At 39.1% G+C, this 20,066-nt stretch overlaps 1 protein-coding gene across 1 annotated transcript in view; it reads left to right on the top strand.

Moving 5' to 3' along the window:
* Positions 1-20,066, top strand: part of Sorcs3 (sortilin related VPS10 domain containing receptor 3) — a 602,076-nt gene that overhangs the window by 391,741 nt on the left and 190,269 nt on the right. The window lies entirely within an intron of this gene.

Raw genomic sequence — 20,066 nt, 5'->3', positions numbered from 1 at the left:
TATTTTATGGACCTATGCTGCAATCAGTGTTTCCCACAGATGTCCTGTAAAAACACAATATTCTTATCTAATTCATCTCTTTTCATAGGAATTTCTATGGTCAAGTTAGTTTAGGTCACAATATTCCAGTGTTATACTCCCAGACTTGTGTCCAATGCTGTGGTCCCAGACTTGTGTCCAATGCTATGGTCCCATACTTGTGACCCTTGTTAGGATAAGGAAGACTGAAGGAACTCCTATTGAATCATCATGCCAACCTGAAACCAGTATAGTCTGTTACTTATGTCACCACTGATAAATACTTTAGCACTCTCTCCATAGGACATATGTTGTAAATTGTTTCTGTAAGTTCATGTTTTGAACAGAAAATTGGCCCCTCCTTCTAATAAGAAAGTGTTTCTATTAGCTGATGTTCGTTTAATCATGCGTACTATTTTACCATATTAAAGCAAATTCATTATTCATTTGTCTTATACCCTTCTCTATAATTGTGAGATTCTTCAATCTTGCTTATTTCAGCAGAAACAATAGATAAAGAAATAGGAATGAGAAAGCCTAGTGCACCATATAAAATGATGAAATCATATGCTTAATTAAAAAATAAAAACAAAATTAAAGCAATTGAAAGTCCTACTTATTCCCAACTTATTTGAAAAATCTTACTCCAGTTTCCTTACAACATCTGTATAAATTGAAGATTATGATGATAGTGCTGACAACCATCTTGGACACATAAAGTGTCACATTAAAAACCCTGCATACAACCAGCTCCCTTTGTATACAAACTGTGTCTAGAATTAAAAATAATTTCCCATGCATATGATAGCAATCCACCAAGTCCAACTTTGCACAGTTCAGTAGAGCTAGAAGAGAAAATTGAATTGCTCTTTACTCAACACTTCATCTGCCCTTACTATTTTTGCCTCTTGCAAACCAAGTATTATTTCATCTGTAACTCTTACTATCCCTATTATTTGGTCTATTTTTGGAACTATTAATTTTTTCAAGTAGTCTAAGACGGAAAAAGGAAATATTTGTTCCTCTGATACTCTAGCAGTATAGTATACCTTTTGTGCATCTGAAATGGACCAATTTCTCAGAATACCATTAGCCAAGAAAAGAGAAAAATAAAATTTCTCTGCTGTTTTTGGAATGAACTTGGGATGGTGAGCCCATTGGCCAAGGAGGGAGAGAACAGAGAAAATAGCCTGATCCATGGCATCATTGCAGGATGAAAGTGATTGGACAGAGAGCAGCATTTTCCTTTCTTTTGGAAAGAGCCAGATGGGAATATTCCAGCTGCTGCCCCTCCACTCCTTTCTTTTGTAGAGCAGATTGAATAAATCCCAAGGTCCTGATAATTGCATTTCATCTCTTCTCCACTCTAAGCTTGTTTCATATGTGTCCCCATGGGAAAAAATAAAAGTTAGTACCCGTGTGAGCTAGCCAAGTGTTAGCGGAGCATTTCGTTTTTGTAATTACCACTTTTCTTTCTGATGGGCAATTGCTGTGATTATTCTTTTAGGTTTCCTAGGAGTCATGGAGGAAGAGCTCGTAGTTTTCTGTCTGTTTTTTCATCAAAGACAGAATCCAAGATTATCTATGGCTTTTAAGCACTTGTATTGAAGGTACACAGTTGGTGCTTATAGCTAGGAGATGTGCCTTCTGCTTCATTGAGAAAATTCAAAGTATTTCTCTGGATGAAAAGCAAACTTTGGTGTAGACAAAGTTTCTGATCTATGTGTTCCCACAGACATTAAGCCCCAAATAAACATGCCGAGACTTATATTAATTATAAACTGTTTGGCTGATGACTCAGGCTTCTTATTGGCTAGCTCTTTCTCAATTATTAACTCATTGCTATTAATCTGCATGTTTCCACAAGGTCTTGGCTTACTGGAGAGTGCCTGGACATCCTATCTTCCCAGTAGCTACATTGTATCTCCCTTCCTGCTTTTCTCTGCATCCTCTCTCCAGAATTATCCTCGTCTAGTAGCCCTGTCAATACTCCCTGCCTGCCTACTGGCCAATCAACATTTTACTCATCAACCAATAAGAGAAACATATATAGAAGGTCATCCCCTATCACTTTGGCCTTCATGTACTTTATTTAATCTGTTTTTCCACATGCATGTATTTGGAAGAATGTTTCTCTTACTGTTGCATAAGGCCATCGAAAGGGCAAGATTTGAACATGGGACACATTGTGCTTTGATATTTAATTTGTGGACTAGATGTCTGTAAATACTTTGTACTTAAGACTAGTAAGTATTTTAAGTGTTGTTTTGTAATCAACCTTTAGATGATGGAAGTCTTTCATTGTTTTACTAGTGCATAAATATGAATTCCATATATGATGGGGCTGTGTGCTCACGGGCATTTGATAACAGCTCAGTAGTTCTATTTACTGCCCAGTATCCTTATGACAAGCCCCATATTATTTTCACCACTCTTCATTAACATTCTTATGATGTGATACAAATAAAACTGAACATGGAAATGTTCTAAAGCTGCTTTAGGAGAGAGGCTTCCAGGTGCAGTATTGAAGATGGTAAGCCACACTGGTGGGTAAAGACATAGAAGGCAGATATTGAAATAAAAGTCGAGGAGACTTTTATTCTGTAGCTTTTAGACATAGGGTGATTGCATAATACATAAGAAACATTCCCCAAATATTGTTATTTATAATTTGGACATTTCTGTATATTTGAGGGGTGGATATTAATGAATGTCAGCTTTACCTATACCACCTTCAATTGATAAAGCTTAGAGAGAAATTTGGAAGCAGGGGAAGCACGTTGAGCTCCAGAGGTGATTTCTACAAAAAGTGCTACACAAAGCAAGTGCTTTGTGAATTCCCACATTAGCTGAGCCCTCAGTGCTATTGGGATAGGGCACAGCATGATTCATAATATATATTAGCAGCCATTATAAAACTTCCATATTGAAAATAGATTATCTAACCTTATCAAAAGAGGTCTCCTGGGAAACTTGAGGTAGGATGTCCTGGCCATCAATCATGCTTCAGGAAGGGAGGCAACTGACTCAAAGCTCCTAGTTTGCTGGACATTACTTCATTCACTTGATGCTGGGTCATTGGGTACTCTACCTGGGTGCTCCAGGAATGGGAATTTGTAAGAGCGCATGGTAAATATCTTAATGCTTCCTCACCACTCTTAGTCTCTGTGTGAGCTGTTACAGTCAAGTGCAAAGTTTGCCTTTTCCTGTTGTATAATTCCACTGGGTTGTGAGTGATTCCTAGCGATGACACTGAACAAGTAGGCACATTGTGAAGTAGGAAAATTGTTTTGTTTTGTTTTCTACGCATGCAGTTGGCAATAGACGTGGCTCACAGCTTTGTCTTTCTACGCCCTGTATTTTTATCTGGGCATTCATGCTCCATGGGCATACTTTTCAGTGAGATCCCCCAAGTACTGCCAGCTTTCTCATGTTCCCTGTATATCTGGACTGGCCTCCTAGTACCTCCAATTTCCAATAGGACCTCTATGTATCATCTTGTGGAATTATAAAAGAATATCTCCAGTGTGTCCTCCGTGCATCTCCCTTTGTTATGTTGTCTCCAGAATGGCCAGATGTTGTTTGGTGTCACTGTAAGAAAAAAATTCTGACAAGTAATTATACCCTGAGGTGACAGGGGCTTCTACTCTGCTACATTTTTCTAAGGGTATTTGGACCGTAACATGGGACTGGTCTTGAGAATTTTAATATTTTAAGGTGTCAGCTGATATAGACATTCTAGGTAATATATGTCATGGGATGGAGAGAAAGGGCATCTCAGAGATTACTCTTAGGTCTGTTCTCATGCCTGGCTCAAGGGTTACTAGCATGTGAGGAGAGTTGTGCTGGGATACATGTCTATAGTATGTTGCGTATCATCCTATACTTCCTCTTATCTCTTTCTGAAAGGCATCTTGGGACAGTGTGAAGAACAGGAAAGCAAAACAGGCTTTAGTGAAGAGTGAAGTATTCTTTAAGGGTGGACGCAGTGGTATGGAAAAATATATTTCCAGAATTTTAAAGCTGGCCATTCAAACCTTACTGCAATCACATGGCTTTTATTTGTGTTTGGTTGTTTTTGTTTTCTTTATATTCCAACCCATGTCATGTAACAATTTGAGCTGATTTTCAGCTAATTCCTTCCTCCTTGTGGCACACAGTCTCCAGTATGCCTCCATGCAATGATTGCTGCCTTCTGGTATGCTGTCCTCCCCTATCCCTCCTATTCACAATGCAGGCTAGATTTAGTGGCTTTCCAGTGAACAGAATGTGGTGTAGGTGATGAGACTTCTCCATGGAGATTAGATTATAAGAAGACAGTGAGTTTCATCTTGGGTATATCCTCATGTTAACTTGCTCAGAGCAAGCCATGATGATTTTATGTACTCTGAGGAGGGCTATATGCCAAGGAACTGAGGGATGTTCCCCAGTTAGTTAGCAGCCAGGCTGTCAACTGAAATAGTTTAGTGCTAGATAGAAACTGAATGGTACTCTTACATCTGAGGATGAGCTTGAGAGCCGAGCCTTCATATGAGACAGAAATCCTGGCTAATACTTTGAGAGAAACCCATGAGAGCCACTTTGATGAGAGGCACTTTATGCATGTTTTCCCCAGTCACAATTGGCTTTTTTTTTTTTTTTTTTTTTAAGTTTTTATATTGATTTTAGACCCTAATTTTGGTGGTGTTTTGCCACACACAAATAACTAGCCAGTTACTTTTTGAGTGTGTATTTTGTGGTGTAAACTTAGACTTCTGTTTGCATATACTGTTACATGTCTAGACACTACTTGTGTGTGGCACTCAATCCCCTTTGATATCAAACTCAGATGTTGCACTTTGCCAGTCCTTTGGCTCTGGTCTTCCCATACGTAAACATCATTATGTCTGGGTGTACTGATGGCCTGACTTTCAGGCTCTGGAGTTTGAAGTTTAGTTAACAGTCCTTGAACTAGGTGAGACTCACTTATTATAGTAAGCCTATCTTCTATTATTTAGCATTTGACAGCATAATTGAATTTTTCTGATATTTTTTGATTACATACACACACACGTATGGAGGCATATACACACCTACCCATACACCTACCCATTCATGAGTGTATTATTTTTAGTTAAGACTCAAGAATCTTCTTTATCCATGTTCCAGGTACCTATCTCAGTCACACGACAGCTGTGGTGTGAAAAATGTAGGAGAATAATGAAGTGAAAGTAGGGAATAAATGCCTCAAAGTAATGTGGCTGGAGTGAATGCTTAGACCTGACATCTAAATTTCAACTCTGTTGATCTCATTGCCTTAGAGCAGTGGGTCAGGTATTGCATATTTACATTATGATTCATATCAGTAGCAAAATTACAGTTATGTAGTAGCAATGAAATAATTTTATGGTTGGGGTCACCACGACATGAGGAACTGTATTAAAAGACCACAGCTTAAGGAAGGTTGAGAAACACTGCTTTGGGATGTAGCCTGTATCTTCCTTCAAAACCAGTCTCTTTCTATTCAGCTGATAACTCATTTTGAGTATAGATTATGATTCATGAAGATCCAACTGCCGAGTCATTCTTAAGCTATTAATGCATTATCCCCAATAGAGACAGAGTTAAGGAATGGGCAGAATGCCTTGAGATTGTTTCCTGGAAAATCAAGATCTTTTCAAACAAAGTTAACATTATAGGCTGAATTTTTGATGCTGTCTCAAATGTACATCCACGATTTTGCAAACACAGTCATTCGCAATCTCAAGTAATGGGATTTAGGCATCGACCTGATATAAGGGATCAGATTTAGAAGCCCTTTGCAAAGCAGGGTATGCCACAAATAATATTTAATTCAGCTCCCCCTTACATATTTAAAATGGTGCAGCAATTTAAAAATACATTATATTCAAAATAATACATGCAAGGTCAGGAAGGGAGATATGAAAGCCTAGCTTGCAAGCAGAAACTAGTTTTTGCTTTGCTTATGGAGGCCACCCATGCTGTGTGGCTGCTTGAATCTTGGCCGTAGAAGAACTGAACAATCTGAACAATATGCAGTACTCAAAAGATATCCATTGTAGTCAGCTATTACCCTGAGAAATAGAACAGAAACTCCCCCATACAGAGTGGTGCCTTTGAGGACTATAATTTTCCTAAAGTCATATAGCTTATACAGTGCTTGCAGGCTACATGAAGAAGCTGAAAGCATGGATGGCGATGAATTGTTCAGCAGTTTCATGAGTAGGGAACAGATCCAGCAGGAAGTCACAGAAAGAAGAGGAAGATGTGGAGCTGAACATCTCAACTGCAATACAACGAACTGAAGGTCTGGGGACTGTTTACACTGCAGGCACTGTACTAGACTGTAGACAGGAAACTGCCCCTCTCATCTTTAAGGACATCAAGTGTTTAATCCCACTTGTTCTAGAGCCATGCATTCGTTAGTCAACTCTAACAATGTATAATAGACTGTGAGTCTTAAACAGCAAAAAAGCATTTGTTTGTTTGTTTATTTATTTATTTATTTATTTGCAATTCTAGAAGCTGAAGTCTACAGCCAGAGTACCAATATGGCTGGCTGTCCTTAACAGGAATACTGCCCCAGTTCACAGAGAGGCACCTTCTCGAAGTTTCTGCAGATAGTAGGGAGGGTGTGAGCATCAGCTCAATTCCTAAGTGAACTTACTGCATCTTGAGGGTCCCATCCTCCAAATATAATTACCTCTTCAAGAACCACCTGTAAATACTGTCACCTCAGGGGATAGGGCTTCAACACACAGATTTGGGTGACAGAATTCAATCCATAGTGGGTACAGAGCAGGGAAGAACTCAGAAGGGGATAAGAGAATTCTACAGAATGATCTATCAGGAAAATTCCTGCAGCGGGAGTGACTGTGGCATATAGAAAATAAAGAGGAAATGCCAGAACTAAGTACATGCCTTTTAAAAAGACACAAATGACCCCCTCTAGCAAACTCTTTTGTAGACGGTCAGGGAACAGTAGGAAAAAGAAAAGACCACCTTTATTTTCACAGTCCTACAAATACTTAGGGAAAAAAATCCTTTATTTCTCCCAATGCTTTCCTCTGCACTGTAATATAAAATTAAATGTGTATTTTATTTTTTCCAGAGTTGTGATGATCCTGTTTATAGAATTTTTTGTCTTGTTAGAGTGAAAGTATTTTTTTGTATAGCCTTCTGCTCTTCCTTAACATAATTCAAAACTTGCATTGTATTTAATTGATGGCTATATAATAATTTAATAATTCCTTGTCATTATATTGATCTTGCTTCTGCAGTTTCACCCTTAAGGAAATTGTTACAATGTTTAGAAAAACCTCAAAATAATTATCTTAGCATTTATTATCATTTTTCATGATGGATTATTAAAATAATATAGATAAATATTAGCACACCAAATTCATCCAGAACTTAGAGCCAGTTTTTGCTCTAATGAAAACAACACTTTATTACTTCTCATGTAAATTATTTTTAAAGTAATTAAATTTAATATGCAAAAATTGATTTTCTTTGTCTTACTTTGCATTTCTTTTCAGACTGGTGAGTTTGTATGTTGTTTGTTTGTTTTGGAGCAATGTTTCTTTGTAGCTTTGGAGTCTACCCTGGAACTTACTTTGTAGACCAGGCTGGTCTTAAATTCACAGACATCAACCTAACATTGCTTCCTGAGTGATGGGATTAAAGGCGTGTGCCACCACTGCCTTGCTTTCACGTATTTATGTTGTATTTTTCTCTGTGACAATCTGTTCTAGCACTTTCTTTAACATGGGTTCTCTCAATGTATATTCTTTCCTTTTACTTTTGTTCTGAATTTTTCATTGTTATTACTTGTCTTATAATTTTCACTATATTCTTTTACTTGAAAAACGTCATGTTCTCAAATCTTGTCATTTCTCCCATCAAAATGTCTCCCATTACTTTACTTTTAGATAGTGCTTTGACCTATGATCTTAGAAGTATTAATTGCTGTTATTTTTAATTGTAATGCTGGTTTGTTAAATAGTATAAATATAATTATGTGTGATGAACAATATATGACATAAATAGGCTGAGCCACCTTCTACATTATGGTTTGGAAAGCTTCTACTGACCCATCAAGCATTTATTTCATCCTATGAAATGCAATAATTGGAATAGTCATATTAAGGTATATTTTAACAAGTTATAGCATTTTAATTTTGTTAGGTAAAGCAAAGTCTAAGAAACATATTCCCAATTAATTATTTGTCTATATATTAGGCTGTTTTCTTCTGATAGATGTTTTGTAAGGGAACTATTGCCAGAGAATGGACTTTTGAACATGGAGACATTTCTCACTTGTGCCCTAAGGCTAAACTAATGCTACATTTAGTTACTGTTTATGATGAGCACTGTTTCTGTTTGAGTGACTGACTATTTTCTGCAAATCCTAACAACATTGGGGGGGGTGAAGGGAGAAAATATTTTAATTTTGAAGGGAAAATATTTTAAGTTTGAAGCCAAAATCTGATTGTAATTTGAAGTTAATTAGAAAATTTAAAAAGACATTATATTTTTATAATAAAATATTTTTAAAATAATTATTTTGTTTTCTAAGGTTAGTCCCCCTCCCATTTCCTCCCCCCAAAACTTTCTCATGTACCCCCACTTTGTTATCTTTCAAATTCATGGTCTTCTTTTTCTTTATTTCATGCATGTGTGCACATCTGTGTTTCTAATAAGAAGTAACTATAAAATTAATACTAAGATAACAAATTATAAGAGGATGATTGAAAAAATTATTATCCTCGTTAAGTTAATAGTGACACTAAGAATATCTTTGAAACTGAGTAAGTTAGATTCATCCACATAGACATTTTATCCCAGTGTCATATCCTATTGTAGATGGAAGTTTCTATGCTGCCTGGCCCGGCAGCAGTTAATAAACACACAGAGGCTTATATTAATTATAAACTGTTTGGCCAGTGGCTCAGGCTTCTTATTATCTAGCTCTCTTAATTATTAATCCATTTCTATTCATCTGTGTATCTTCATGTGATCTTTGCTTACAGGTGGTACTGGGGCCCGTTGCTTCCTTGGTAGCAATCTGGCTTCTCCTCGACTCCACCTACTACCTTTCTCTATACCTGTTTGGATTTCCCACTTGGCTAAATCCTGACTATCCATTGGCTAAAACAGCTTTATTCATCAACCAATAAGAAAAACATGTATTCACAGCATATAGGAGGACATCCCTCATCAACTTAAAGCCCAATATTTTGGATCTGGTTTTCAAGTAATCAGTCTACAGCTTATGATACTTGTGTAACTATTTTCTGGAGAAAACATTTTTGGCTTGATGACAGTAATAAAATTCAAAAGGCTGCAAGCTGAGGGTTATTCATTTTGTGTCAGATCATCAGATGATTTGTGCTGCAGCACCTCAGAGATTGACAAGGGGGTGGTTTTCAATCTGTGGATCACAAAAGTGTACAAATGAAACTATTGAGATTACTCAGGGGATGAAAGGCTCAAGTTAGCCTGATATGGTGAGCAAGGACAGCTTTGAGGCAATAGCATTGAAAAATTCTGAACAATGTGCCAAATTGTCTAGTAAGAACATGAGTACAATTGGAACAAAAGTGAGGTTACAGTATGTTTGGAGGTTGTTGTTTGAATGTGAACTGTTCCCCATAGGCTTATGTATTTGATCAACTGCTCGCTAGCTGGTGATGCTGTGGTGTCTGGGAACTTCGAACTTCAGGGACTATTTTATAACTAGTGGGGATGGGTTTGGGGGAATAGACATTGAAGATAATATCCTTTTCTGGCCCTTGCTTGGACTTTCTGATTTCTGATCTGTTTTGAGACACAAATAAGTCATGCTTCAAGCTCCTAACTCCAACCACCAGGAAAGCAGCTGATTTTACTGTCATACATAGCTTGTCTTCATGGACTAATATCCCCTGAAACTATGAGCCAAAATAAGTCATAACTCCCTAAAGATATTTCTTACAGTTATTGTTCTTATTTTATTATAAATCATCTTATTTTACATATCAATCCCACTTCCCTCTTCCTCCCATCCTCCCAAACCCCCCCCACTGACCCTCCCATCCCATCACCCATCTACTCCCCAGGGAGGGTGAGGCCTTCCATGATAGACCATCAAAAGCTGTGAAGTTATTTGGTGTAAGGCCTAGCCTCTCCTCTATATATCTATGCTGAAAGGGTATCCCTCCATAGGGAATGAGCTCCTGAAGTCTGTTGGTGCACTTGGGATACGTCCTGGTTCCACTCTCAGAGACCCTATAGACTACCCAGTCCTCCTGGCTGACACCCACGTTCATAGTGTCTGGTTTGGTTCTATATGGTACCCCAGCTGTCACACTGGGGTCCATGAGTTCCTGCTTGCTCAGGTCATCTGTTTCTGTGAGTTTTCCCAGCATGGTCTTGACCCCTTTGTTCCTCACTCCTCCCTTTCTGAAACTGGCTTCCAGGAGTTTGGTTTAGTGCTTAGCTGTGGATCTCTGCTTCTTTTTTCATCAGCTACTGGATGCAGGCTCTAGGATGGTAATTAAGGTTGCCAAGACCAGAAAAGTAGCCGCTGGAGAGAACAGTTTGGTAGACTCACTGACAAAGGGCTTCTCTGTCTTTTATTATAACATTTTTGAGATAGGTAGTTGCCTTGTGCATTATATATTCTTAGTAAGATACCCCAGTTAGGATAACCTTTCATACCTGAAGACATTGCCAAATATTCTCCAAAAGGAAAGGTATTTTGTTCTCTCCCAATTTCTACCTAGACAATCAGTTTGCTAGGGAAAAGGAGTTAATGTTGAAAGCCATTGAGAAATAAAACTGAGGAAGTAGACCAAATATAGATTGTACTGCACCTCAAATGCTGGAGAATTCTATGGATTTGTTCTCTGCCACACACATAAAGGTGGATACATCCCTGTGATCATAGAACTCTTATGGAAAGATAAAAAGTAGGAATTCTGCAACTCCCTTCTCTGTCTCTCTCTCTTTATCTGTCCCCTCTCTCTCTCACACACACACACACACATTGTTAAAAGAAATGAATGATAAATTAAAAAAATACAGCCCATACATATTTACTGAAAAGGATATATTTTGTCCATATTGATACACTAACATTAAAGAATTTTATTAAAGACAATCATTTTAATGCAGCATTTTAATTATTTTGTCTTATAGTTTTATACACCTGAAAATAAATCCTCTGAAAATCACAGTTAGAGTGCATCATTATTATGTCTGCTTTTAAAGTTGCTCTTAAACATAAACATTTTTATGTATGCATGGTATTCATACAGATGATTTGGGTAGTGGTAGAATAGTCCCTTGAATCGATACATTCCTATTTTTATGGAAGATGTAGAGTTTGGGTAGAGAGGGCCCTGGGAGATTATCTTCTCTAATGATTTCTCCCACAGTTCTCTTGGAAGCTCTCTCCAGGGTCTGATAAATTGTTCCTGAGACAACATGAGGCTTAGAGAAGCCTGTGGGGTATGCAATAAATGTGTCCTTAGCCCCATTTTTTTTTTCAGCCAGAACTACTCAAATTCTTAATTCGTGTTATACACCACACTCCAGCACAAGATTTCTTTTAAAGTCAGAAGACTATTCATTAAAGAAGCAGATTAAGTGTGAGGACTTGGGGGAATAGAGGTGAGGGATATCAAAATATATTATATGCAATTAACAAAGAGCTAATAAAATGAGGTAATAAAAGGGTAGATGAAAATTTTGGAAAATATATGTATTTTCATTTTTTTTCATTCTGTGGAAGGCACATATGGGTGGGACACTCTTCACATTCTCTACTAGATGCTCTTTATACCACTATGAAATGTCTAGTTATACCTGGAGGACATACATTTTTGCCAGACACAGTTCACTGTGAGAATCATGTAAGGCGAGCACCTGAGACCCATGGCTCTGTGATCTGGTAAGACCATCTGTCCATATTAATGTGGACATGATTTTGGAAAACTGAACTCCAATCATTAAGGCTAAGGCAGGAGAAGATATGAGGCTGTGGAGGTGGGAGTGGTGGTGCATAGCATGATGGTCGCCCAGCAACCCTATTTGTCAGAATAGGGTTCAGAAATGGACTCCTAAATCAGGAGTTTCCCTCAAGCAGTTACACATTTTCTTCTATCATCACACTGATTTCAGTCGCAATGCTTTTTTTCCCTCTGTAAGTATGTTTGTGTATTTGTAAATCCAGTAACTTGAAAGCTCTGCCATCTTGTTTGCCTTTGTCTAGAAACCCACACTACTGCTCCCCAAATCATAAAATATTCTTTACTTTTGGGCATCTTGTCCTCATTTGCTCTTTAGAAAAACAATATGAATGATTGATTAAGGACCTTTCCTGTCTTTCCCATCTTCCTGTTGATGAGCCCTGTCATAGCCAAGCATTCTCCAACCTTTAACTTAGCAGGATTTCAGAGAGCTGTCAAGTAATTTGTACAGTGCGGTTACAATGGAGACAGAGAGAAGGGAGAGAGAGAATCTCCAGGGCATCCTTGTTCTGCCCACTCAGCAGTTTAGATAGATGCAGAGATGGAAACATTGAAAAGGTCAGACCTGTAACCAGTGTGATCTATAAAAAGGCACCAACATATGCAGTAATTGCTAAAGAGTAGACCTAAGACACTGGGAATTTTTTTTAAGTGAGATGGCCATGAACTTTTTCAAGTAATGCTGGGAATAAAAGATCCTACTTAGTACATCTCTTAATATCACTGTTGTCATTTAATAAGTGTCATTTACAGAAGTAACAGTGAAATAAATTTGTCTCTCAGAATCCATGGATCTAATGATCTTGTATGTAAAACAGTCATAATGCTTACCTATATATAACATCTTTCCTAATATTTTATATATTTTCTAGATTACTTCTAATATCTATGGTAATTATAAACACTATGTAAGTCATTGCACTATATGGTTTTGGAGAATAATGATAATAAAATTAATATTTAATCAATACAGATACAGTTTTCCCCTGCATGTTAACAGTCTGTAGTTGGTTTAGTCTCTGAGTGCAGAACTGGTAGAAATTGATAGATAACTGTTAAGCAAAATATTGGAGTTAGGCCTCTTTACTGTCATTCTGTATATGTTTCTCATACTGGTTAATGAATAAAGCACTGTTGGCCAACAGGAAAGGAAGATAGGAGGGACTAGGAGACAAGGAGGAAATAGGAAGTAGTAAGGAGAGCCAAGATGGAGAGTCGGGAGAAAGCAGTATGCCGGCAGGCTCCCCGGTAAGAGAAATACATGGATCAGCAGAAATGGGTTAATAATTAAGGCAGAGCTAGCCGATAAGAAACAAGTAACCAGGCCAACAGCATTGTATCAAATACAGAGTCTCTGTGTATTATTTGGGGCTGGTGCGGCGGCAGGACAAGACCAGGCGGCGGGAGAAAACCATACACCTTACATCTTCCTCTAGAAGAGATTTAAAACATGCATTTTATCAATGGGAACAAACATTTTCTTCTTTTTCTTTTTGGATTCCTTTATTTTTATTACAACATATTTGTGTATTTTTTAAGACTTTTCCAGAGCCAAGAGGAACTCAATTTACCAACTCAAATCCACAGCCCCCAGTGTAGCAAAAAGAACCCTTGATTAATAGCCAAGGTTTCTGTTTTCTTTTTATTTTACTTATGGCACTTGAATACTCAAAAATTCTTCTGGCTTTCTGACACCCCATTTGTAAGCTTCAGAGGCCAGGTTGGAAGCTGTCATATGCTCATTTCTCTGTGCTCATCCTGAGAGCCAATTATCCTTTGCCCCCCGATTGTTGAACTTTTGTCAGGCATTGGTGGTAGAGACCACTCTATCCCTTCAACAGTCACCAGCATCATTGTATATCAGTGGTATTCAAGGAAGAACCTGTAGTCTATTGCCTAGGAAGTATAGAGTATTGAGCCCTGCCCAGAAATTCCAATTCTCAATGATTAGACATAGGCTTCAGAAATTGAGATCCTATTCCGTAGCAGATTTAATTTGGGCAGCCAGAGAAGTTGACTAGAAGGCCACTTTAAAAAAAAGAGGGAGATAGAGCTGTCAGGGTTCCTGCTTGCCTAGTGCAGACCAGTTCCCATGACTGTAATCCCTTTCCTTTTAGGAAGCTCCTGAAATCTATAGTAAAAGATTTTTTTTCCAAGCCAATAAAGACATTGTCACCTCCAGGCAATTTAAAAAATTGCATATACTCCTGCCAAATGAGATAACATATGTAGTGTGCTCTGAAAGTTCCAGAGGACTATTAAAATGCCTTGTATCAATAAAATGGAAGTCATTATTAAAAGAAAGTCTCTAGTTGCTTTAAACCCCATGGCATGAATAAGGTTATTGATTTCATCTTGATGTTTAGATGTACTTACTGAGGAATTCCACTTAAGAAGCAGTTTTGAGCTCCCATCCCGAAAAGTGCAAACATACAAAGAAATGTAATCTTATGATATCTTCCCCTTGTTTATAGTAGTCACTTCTTGTTGTGGAATAATAGTTAAAGATGTGTTATATTCATTTTATGCTGGGGAATATTTATTTAATTTTGCAAAGATATGTTGCGTTCTTTTATGTCGCATCTGTTTAACTCTGTGAAGTTGTTCTACTTCGCCTGTCTAAAACACGTGATTGGTCTATCTCATAAAGAGTTGAATGGCCAATAGCTAGGCAGGAGAGAAAAATAGATAAGGCTGGCTGGCAGAGAGAATAAATAGAAGAACATGAGGACCAAGAGAAGGAGCAGGAGAGAGGGCAGCAGGAGCCAGCCACTCAGCCACACAGTGAGCTCTGAATAAGGAGTTTAGAAAGGTATATAGAATATAAAAACCCAGAGGCAAAAGATAGATGGGATAATTTAAGAAAAGCTGGCTAGAAACATGCCAAGCTAAGGCTGAGCATTCATAAGAAAGACAAAGTCTTTATGTGATTATTTGGGACCTTGGTGGCAGCCCCCCCCCCCAAAGAGTAAGCGTAAAAAAAGAAAAAAATCAACAATAACTTCCTTTATCCCTCTGCTTAGGATTCATCCATGTGACTTTCTTTGGATAAGTTCAGTCAATGTGTCTCTTATCTGGACCATTATCGCTGTGGCTGCCATGTTCCAGTCTCTATAATAAATCCATGGAACACAATGAATCCTTTACCACTGTGAAGGCCAAACTCTTCTATGCTCAGGGAAAGAAGCAAAGCATCCCATCATGCTCAATCTAGAGAAGCCAACCCCTCAGCTGCCTCTTTGATACAATAGACAGCAAAATCACTAACGGTCACCTTAAACCACTGCGTAATGAAGTGATTTATTACACAGCAAAACCTATAGAGATGATATGACAGGACAGAAGAGTTGAGGCAGGTAGACAGATCCTGGGGAGAAAGGATGATCCATTTTGGGAACAAGATACAACCTGAGGAAGTAGGGCCAGGGAAGGTAGCATTAAAATAAGAGTTAGGTAGAGCTGGTGTTGGAGAGGAGACTTGAAAGATGGTTTTGGTTTCAAGGGACAGAGACTATGAGAACGTGTGGGTTCTCTGATGTGATAGGGAGTGAAGGAAGAGAGACTCGGAAAGGGAATGCATGCAATGCGTCTAGGAAACACTTAGCTTGCCAGTATATTAGCAAGTTCCGGGTGAATTGTTATGAAAGCTGATAACCCTGGGAAATCTTAAAATGATAACTCTAGAGTGTTCAGTGCCAGACTTAAGATGTTCCCATTAAGGGGTAGACTTTCTGTCAGAGCATGCACCATGCTCAGGACTGTCCTATTGTCAGAAATGTATTCTTACAGCAGGAGGAAAGGCACATCTCAGAAGGAGGAGTTGGAGCAGCAGGTGGCCAGCTCAGAGATCTATAGCCGGGGGTAATGGACTCTAGACAGGGAAACTGGCACTCCAAGAAACTCTAGAAAATGTGTTCTAAAATTAAAGATGACCAAAGATATCTTCTTACAGAAAATAAAATAAGTTCAATTCCTCCTCTGATCCCAGAATGTTGTTTCCTACAATAGGTAAAATTGGATACTTGAGTTTTACAGGGAATTAAGTCAGCAAGGCAAGGTGACCACAGATTTATATAGACTTTATAGATAACTTTTAAACAAAGACTCAAACCCTGCATGCTGTTTACACAATTCTTGGAAAGTGTGCTCTGGAGTGAGGTGTAATTTTCTCTGGTATAAGAACACACCGCAGGAAGTTCCCTGGGTAGATTTTTATCTGCGTGTGTTTGGGAGATAGAGGGAACGCTGCAGTGGTGCCCTTTTTGGCAAATAGGCTTTAGAATAGAAAGTAGTATGTACAAGGGATTTGCAGTAGACCTCAGGACTGTATATTTGAGGGCCAAGGAGATGAACGTAGGATAGAAAGAGAAACTGGGCTCTTTTGTAGGTATAACCATGGACCTCACGGAAGCTTGTTCCTGGAGTAGTCCCCCAGAGATGTCTGGCCTTGAAGTAAGGGTTTAGATCATTATATTTCCACACAGCCCTGCTGTACAATGTGGGAAAACACCAGGGGAGGAGTGGGGCTTTCCTGAGTCAGTGGCATGCACAGCAGCAGTCTCAGAGTCTGACCATGCCTCCCTGATATCAACCCTGAGCAGTGAATGTCTGGACCACAGCGAAATATGTACGGCATTGTGGTACTTAAAAAAGACTTATGTTATATTAAACAACATGCTAATTCCATTAATGCCATCACTGTCATCATCTCCCCCCCACACAGGCATGCAGAATGATGCAGTGGCTCAATGAATGGGGTTGGCCACTGGTTGTCCAGGTTTGAATCACTGTTGTACCTACCGCTGGGTGAGCTTGGGCACTAAAGGTTTCCTGTTTCTTCATTTGCAAAATGGATATCGCAATAATAATTTATCTTGCAGATTGTGGTGTTACACAAATTTAGAAAACAGCAGGACTTGCTTGTGAAGTGGAAGACAATGGGCTGGTCTTTTTTACTTCAAAGGTTTTATTGTGAATTTTAATCACTAGTGTTTGTGGATGTGTTGACCAGACCAGTGTGTAACATGCTCCATGAGAGAGCACAGTGGTGGACAGGAAGATAATGGCAGGAGAGGACAGAGGCTGACAAGCTTACAGGATTTATATTCCCTCCCCAGGGAGGGAATTAGCCAGTCAAAATTCCATTATTTTGGTACTGGAGCCATCACTGTAGGCATCCAAGGAAGCCCCAAGTTTTTGTTTTCACTCCATCCCATGCCACAGACTGTACTTATTTAAGTTCTTCCATTCATCCCTACCACTGGGCCAGGCCCCCGGGAGGCACTTTGTGATGGAAGTGACAGTCCTCTAGGCTCAGAAACCCCCCTTGCTTCTATAAAGAGGCTTGTCACCTGAGGACATGGTTTTTGAACTGGGAAGTGAGAGAAACTGGAGAGGAGTAGCGGCCCTGGAGGAGCCATGGAGAAACGTGCTGTTGTATGCCATTAATCACTAATTGCTAAATGATTTTATTATATAGCAGCCATAAAAGATCACTTGAGGTTTTACAGCCAGTTCTAGCTTTAAGAAAACAATTCCTTATGTCAAAATGACTATTAAATTAAGTGACTCTGTATTAAACATCCTGTAGACTGGGATGATTGATGAGACCGAGGGCGGAATAAGACTCTTTCCTTCCAGCTGCTCACAGGGACTCAATGGCCATTTCTCCAAATGACATTGACCTTGTGAACCTGAGAAGTGGGATGGTTTCTAAGAGACACCTGGGTATTTAGAGTTGAGAGTCTTGGGAAATAAGTCCTCCGCCCTTGTTTCACAGATAAGGGAAGTGAAGCCCAGAGATACAAAGTGATTCACCCAGAGTCACTCTACCTGTCCTGTCATACCCCTGTCACTGGTAATTCTATGGTTTCCACCATCTCCAGTCATCTTTTATCTCCTGGTTTCATAAAAGGCAAATTAAGCCTTGGAAAAACTCTCTGGTTTCCATATTCAAACATAATCACCTCTGAGATAACAGTGGTCCTTTTCAATGTCATCCCAGTGGAATCTGGGTCCAGACTTTGCTTTTTCATGTACTAGATAAAGGTAGACCCAGTTGCTTAACCAATATGTTTTGACTTCACAATGTATTTCTGCTAGCATTCCCATCCAAACAAGCCCCAGCCACAGTCTCTTCCTTCAAAGAGACCTGATCTTCAGGTGTCAGTACCCAGGGTATACCTGAGTGATACATATAATCAGAGCAATAAATAATCAGAAGTCTCCTATGGCAGGCCTTTCTCTGTAGATTGGCACAGTGAGACCTTGCTAAATCAATAGGCGGGGAAACTCAGAGCAATAGCAGAGACTGAAGGCTCAGAGTCAGAACTGAGCATTTATCACTTGGAGGGGGTGAGGAGTGGGTGATTCCTATGTAAGCTGAGGAAGCTGAGGGACTAGCTGACTGTGAGGGGCTCTGAATTAAGGTTGAGCCTCCTGTGGCTCACATTGTCTTCCCAGTTAATACTGCTGACTTCTGTCACTTACTGCTCATGAGTAGCTAGATCATGAGTTTTTTCTAGGAAGAAATCCTGCCAGATTATCTCTGTATACATTCCCTCACACAGTGTTAGATAAATACCCCAAGAGCATAAGGAAGAAAGGAAGGAGGGAAGAAACCTTTTTCCTGCTGTGTTAACAAAGGCAGATGCAAATAGCCTGGAGAAGTTGCAAGACTTTATTTGATGATAAGCCCTGTACAGAATTTCAAAATCTGTCCAGTAAGCATGTGGGTCAACTCTTAGCTCTCCAGCATATCTCTTGTTTTCCTCAGAACCAGTGCTCTAGGTATGTGGCCAGATTTCCAAGATGCCCAAAGATGCCCAGACCATTACTTCTCCACTCATTTGGTCTTTCAAGGAACCTTCACACTGCCAATCTACTAAAAGCCCAGCAGTGTAGTAGACAGTGCCACACAATGGTAGACAAAGCAAACATGGCTTTTACCTGTGTTTAACACTTGTAGCATTCAAACCTTCAAACCAGTGTCACTGTGAGGCAAGTGGCAATGTACTTATCAACGTGGTTGAAGCAATTTAAGATCACTAATGTTTGCCATATTGCATGTAAAATGAAGAGATCCATCCTGCTGAAATGCCTGCCTTCATGGATAAATATAAAGGGAAATTGACTGAAGACAGAGGGGCTCTCCTCATGGGTAGTTTGAGGAACAATCTGAATATGTGAGTGAACGTGAGGTGCTGCAGTAGTTGGAGCTGGCATTTGTAGCTTTGGGTTCAAATCTAACTTCTCTATGGTGAAATTAACCATGGCTCATACTTTCTTCCTGTGCACACAACCGCCTCACCTGAAGAATGGGAAATAGGAACAAGCACTGTCCCCATTTGCAAAGTCAATAGGGAACCAGGCTGATGGGAGATGTCATTCTGTATATGAACTTGCATTGTCTAACACCCTGCCACTAATCTCTGATAAGAACACAGACAAGCCTATCCACTGTGTTTAGAGACTTGCATATCAGTCTGGAAGGCTTCCATATTTTATTACATCTGTTCAAAGTGGGGAGATTGGAAAATTAATTCATTACACGTAGATTGAAAACCAATTTTAGGGACTGGGGATATAATTGGGATGGCAAGAGTTCTTTGATGGCATGAGTGGGGCCTTGAGCTGGGTACCCAGCATAGAAGAATAAAAAAAGGAAGAGCAAAGTCAACAATAAAGACAGCTGTATGAAATGATTTCCACAAGCCTTTCAGAGCTATGGGCTCTTAGTCCTACTGGGAGAATGTACATTCTTCTAAGATGTAAGCTGTGAAATACTCAGTGTGTGTTCTGCAGCTGGGAGTTGAGTGTTTACCAAGGAGAAGATGGTTTTCTAGAAAGAACTCTTGATGTTTGTTAGCCTTGATCTAGAAAGTAGAAGTTGTTACAATAATAAAAGAATTATAAGTTGCTAATTCTACAGGAACCAGAGCTGTCCTTTTTGCTGTCCTGATCACCAAGACAGAGTGAAATGATCAGAGATGGCTCAGACAGAGCATCCTTATAAAACAAAAAACAAAAAAAAAA

This window comes from Phodopus roborovskii, unplaced genomic scaffold, assembly GCF_943737965.1.
Source record: "Phodopus roborovskii unplaced genomic scaffold, PHOROB, whole genome shotgun sequence".
In the NCBI taxonomy this organism is placed as follows: domain Eukaryota; kingdom Metazoa; phylum Chordata; class Mammalia; order Rodentia; family Cricetidae; genus Phodopus; species Phodopus roborovskii.
The sequence above is the reverse complement of the archived record's forward strand: the minus strand, read 5'-3'. Positions and strand labels throughout refer to the sequence as shown.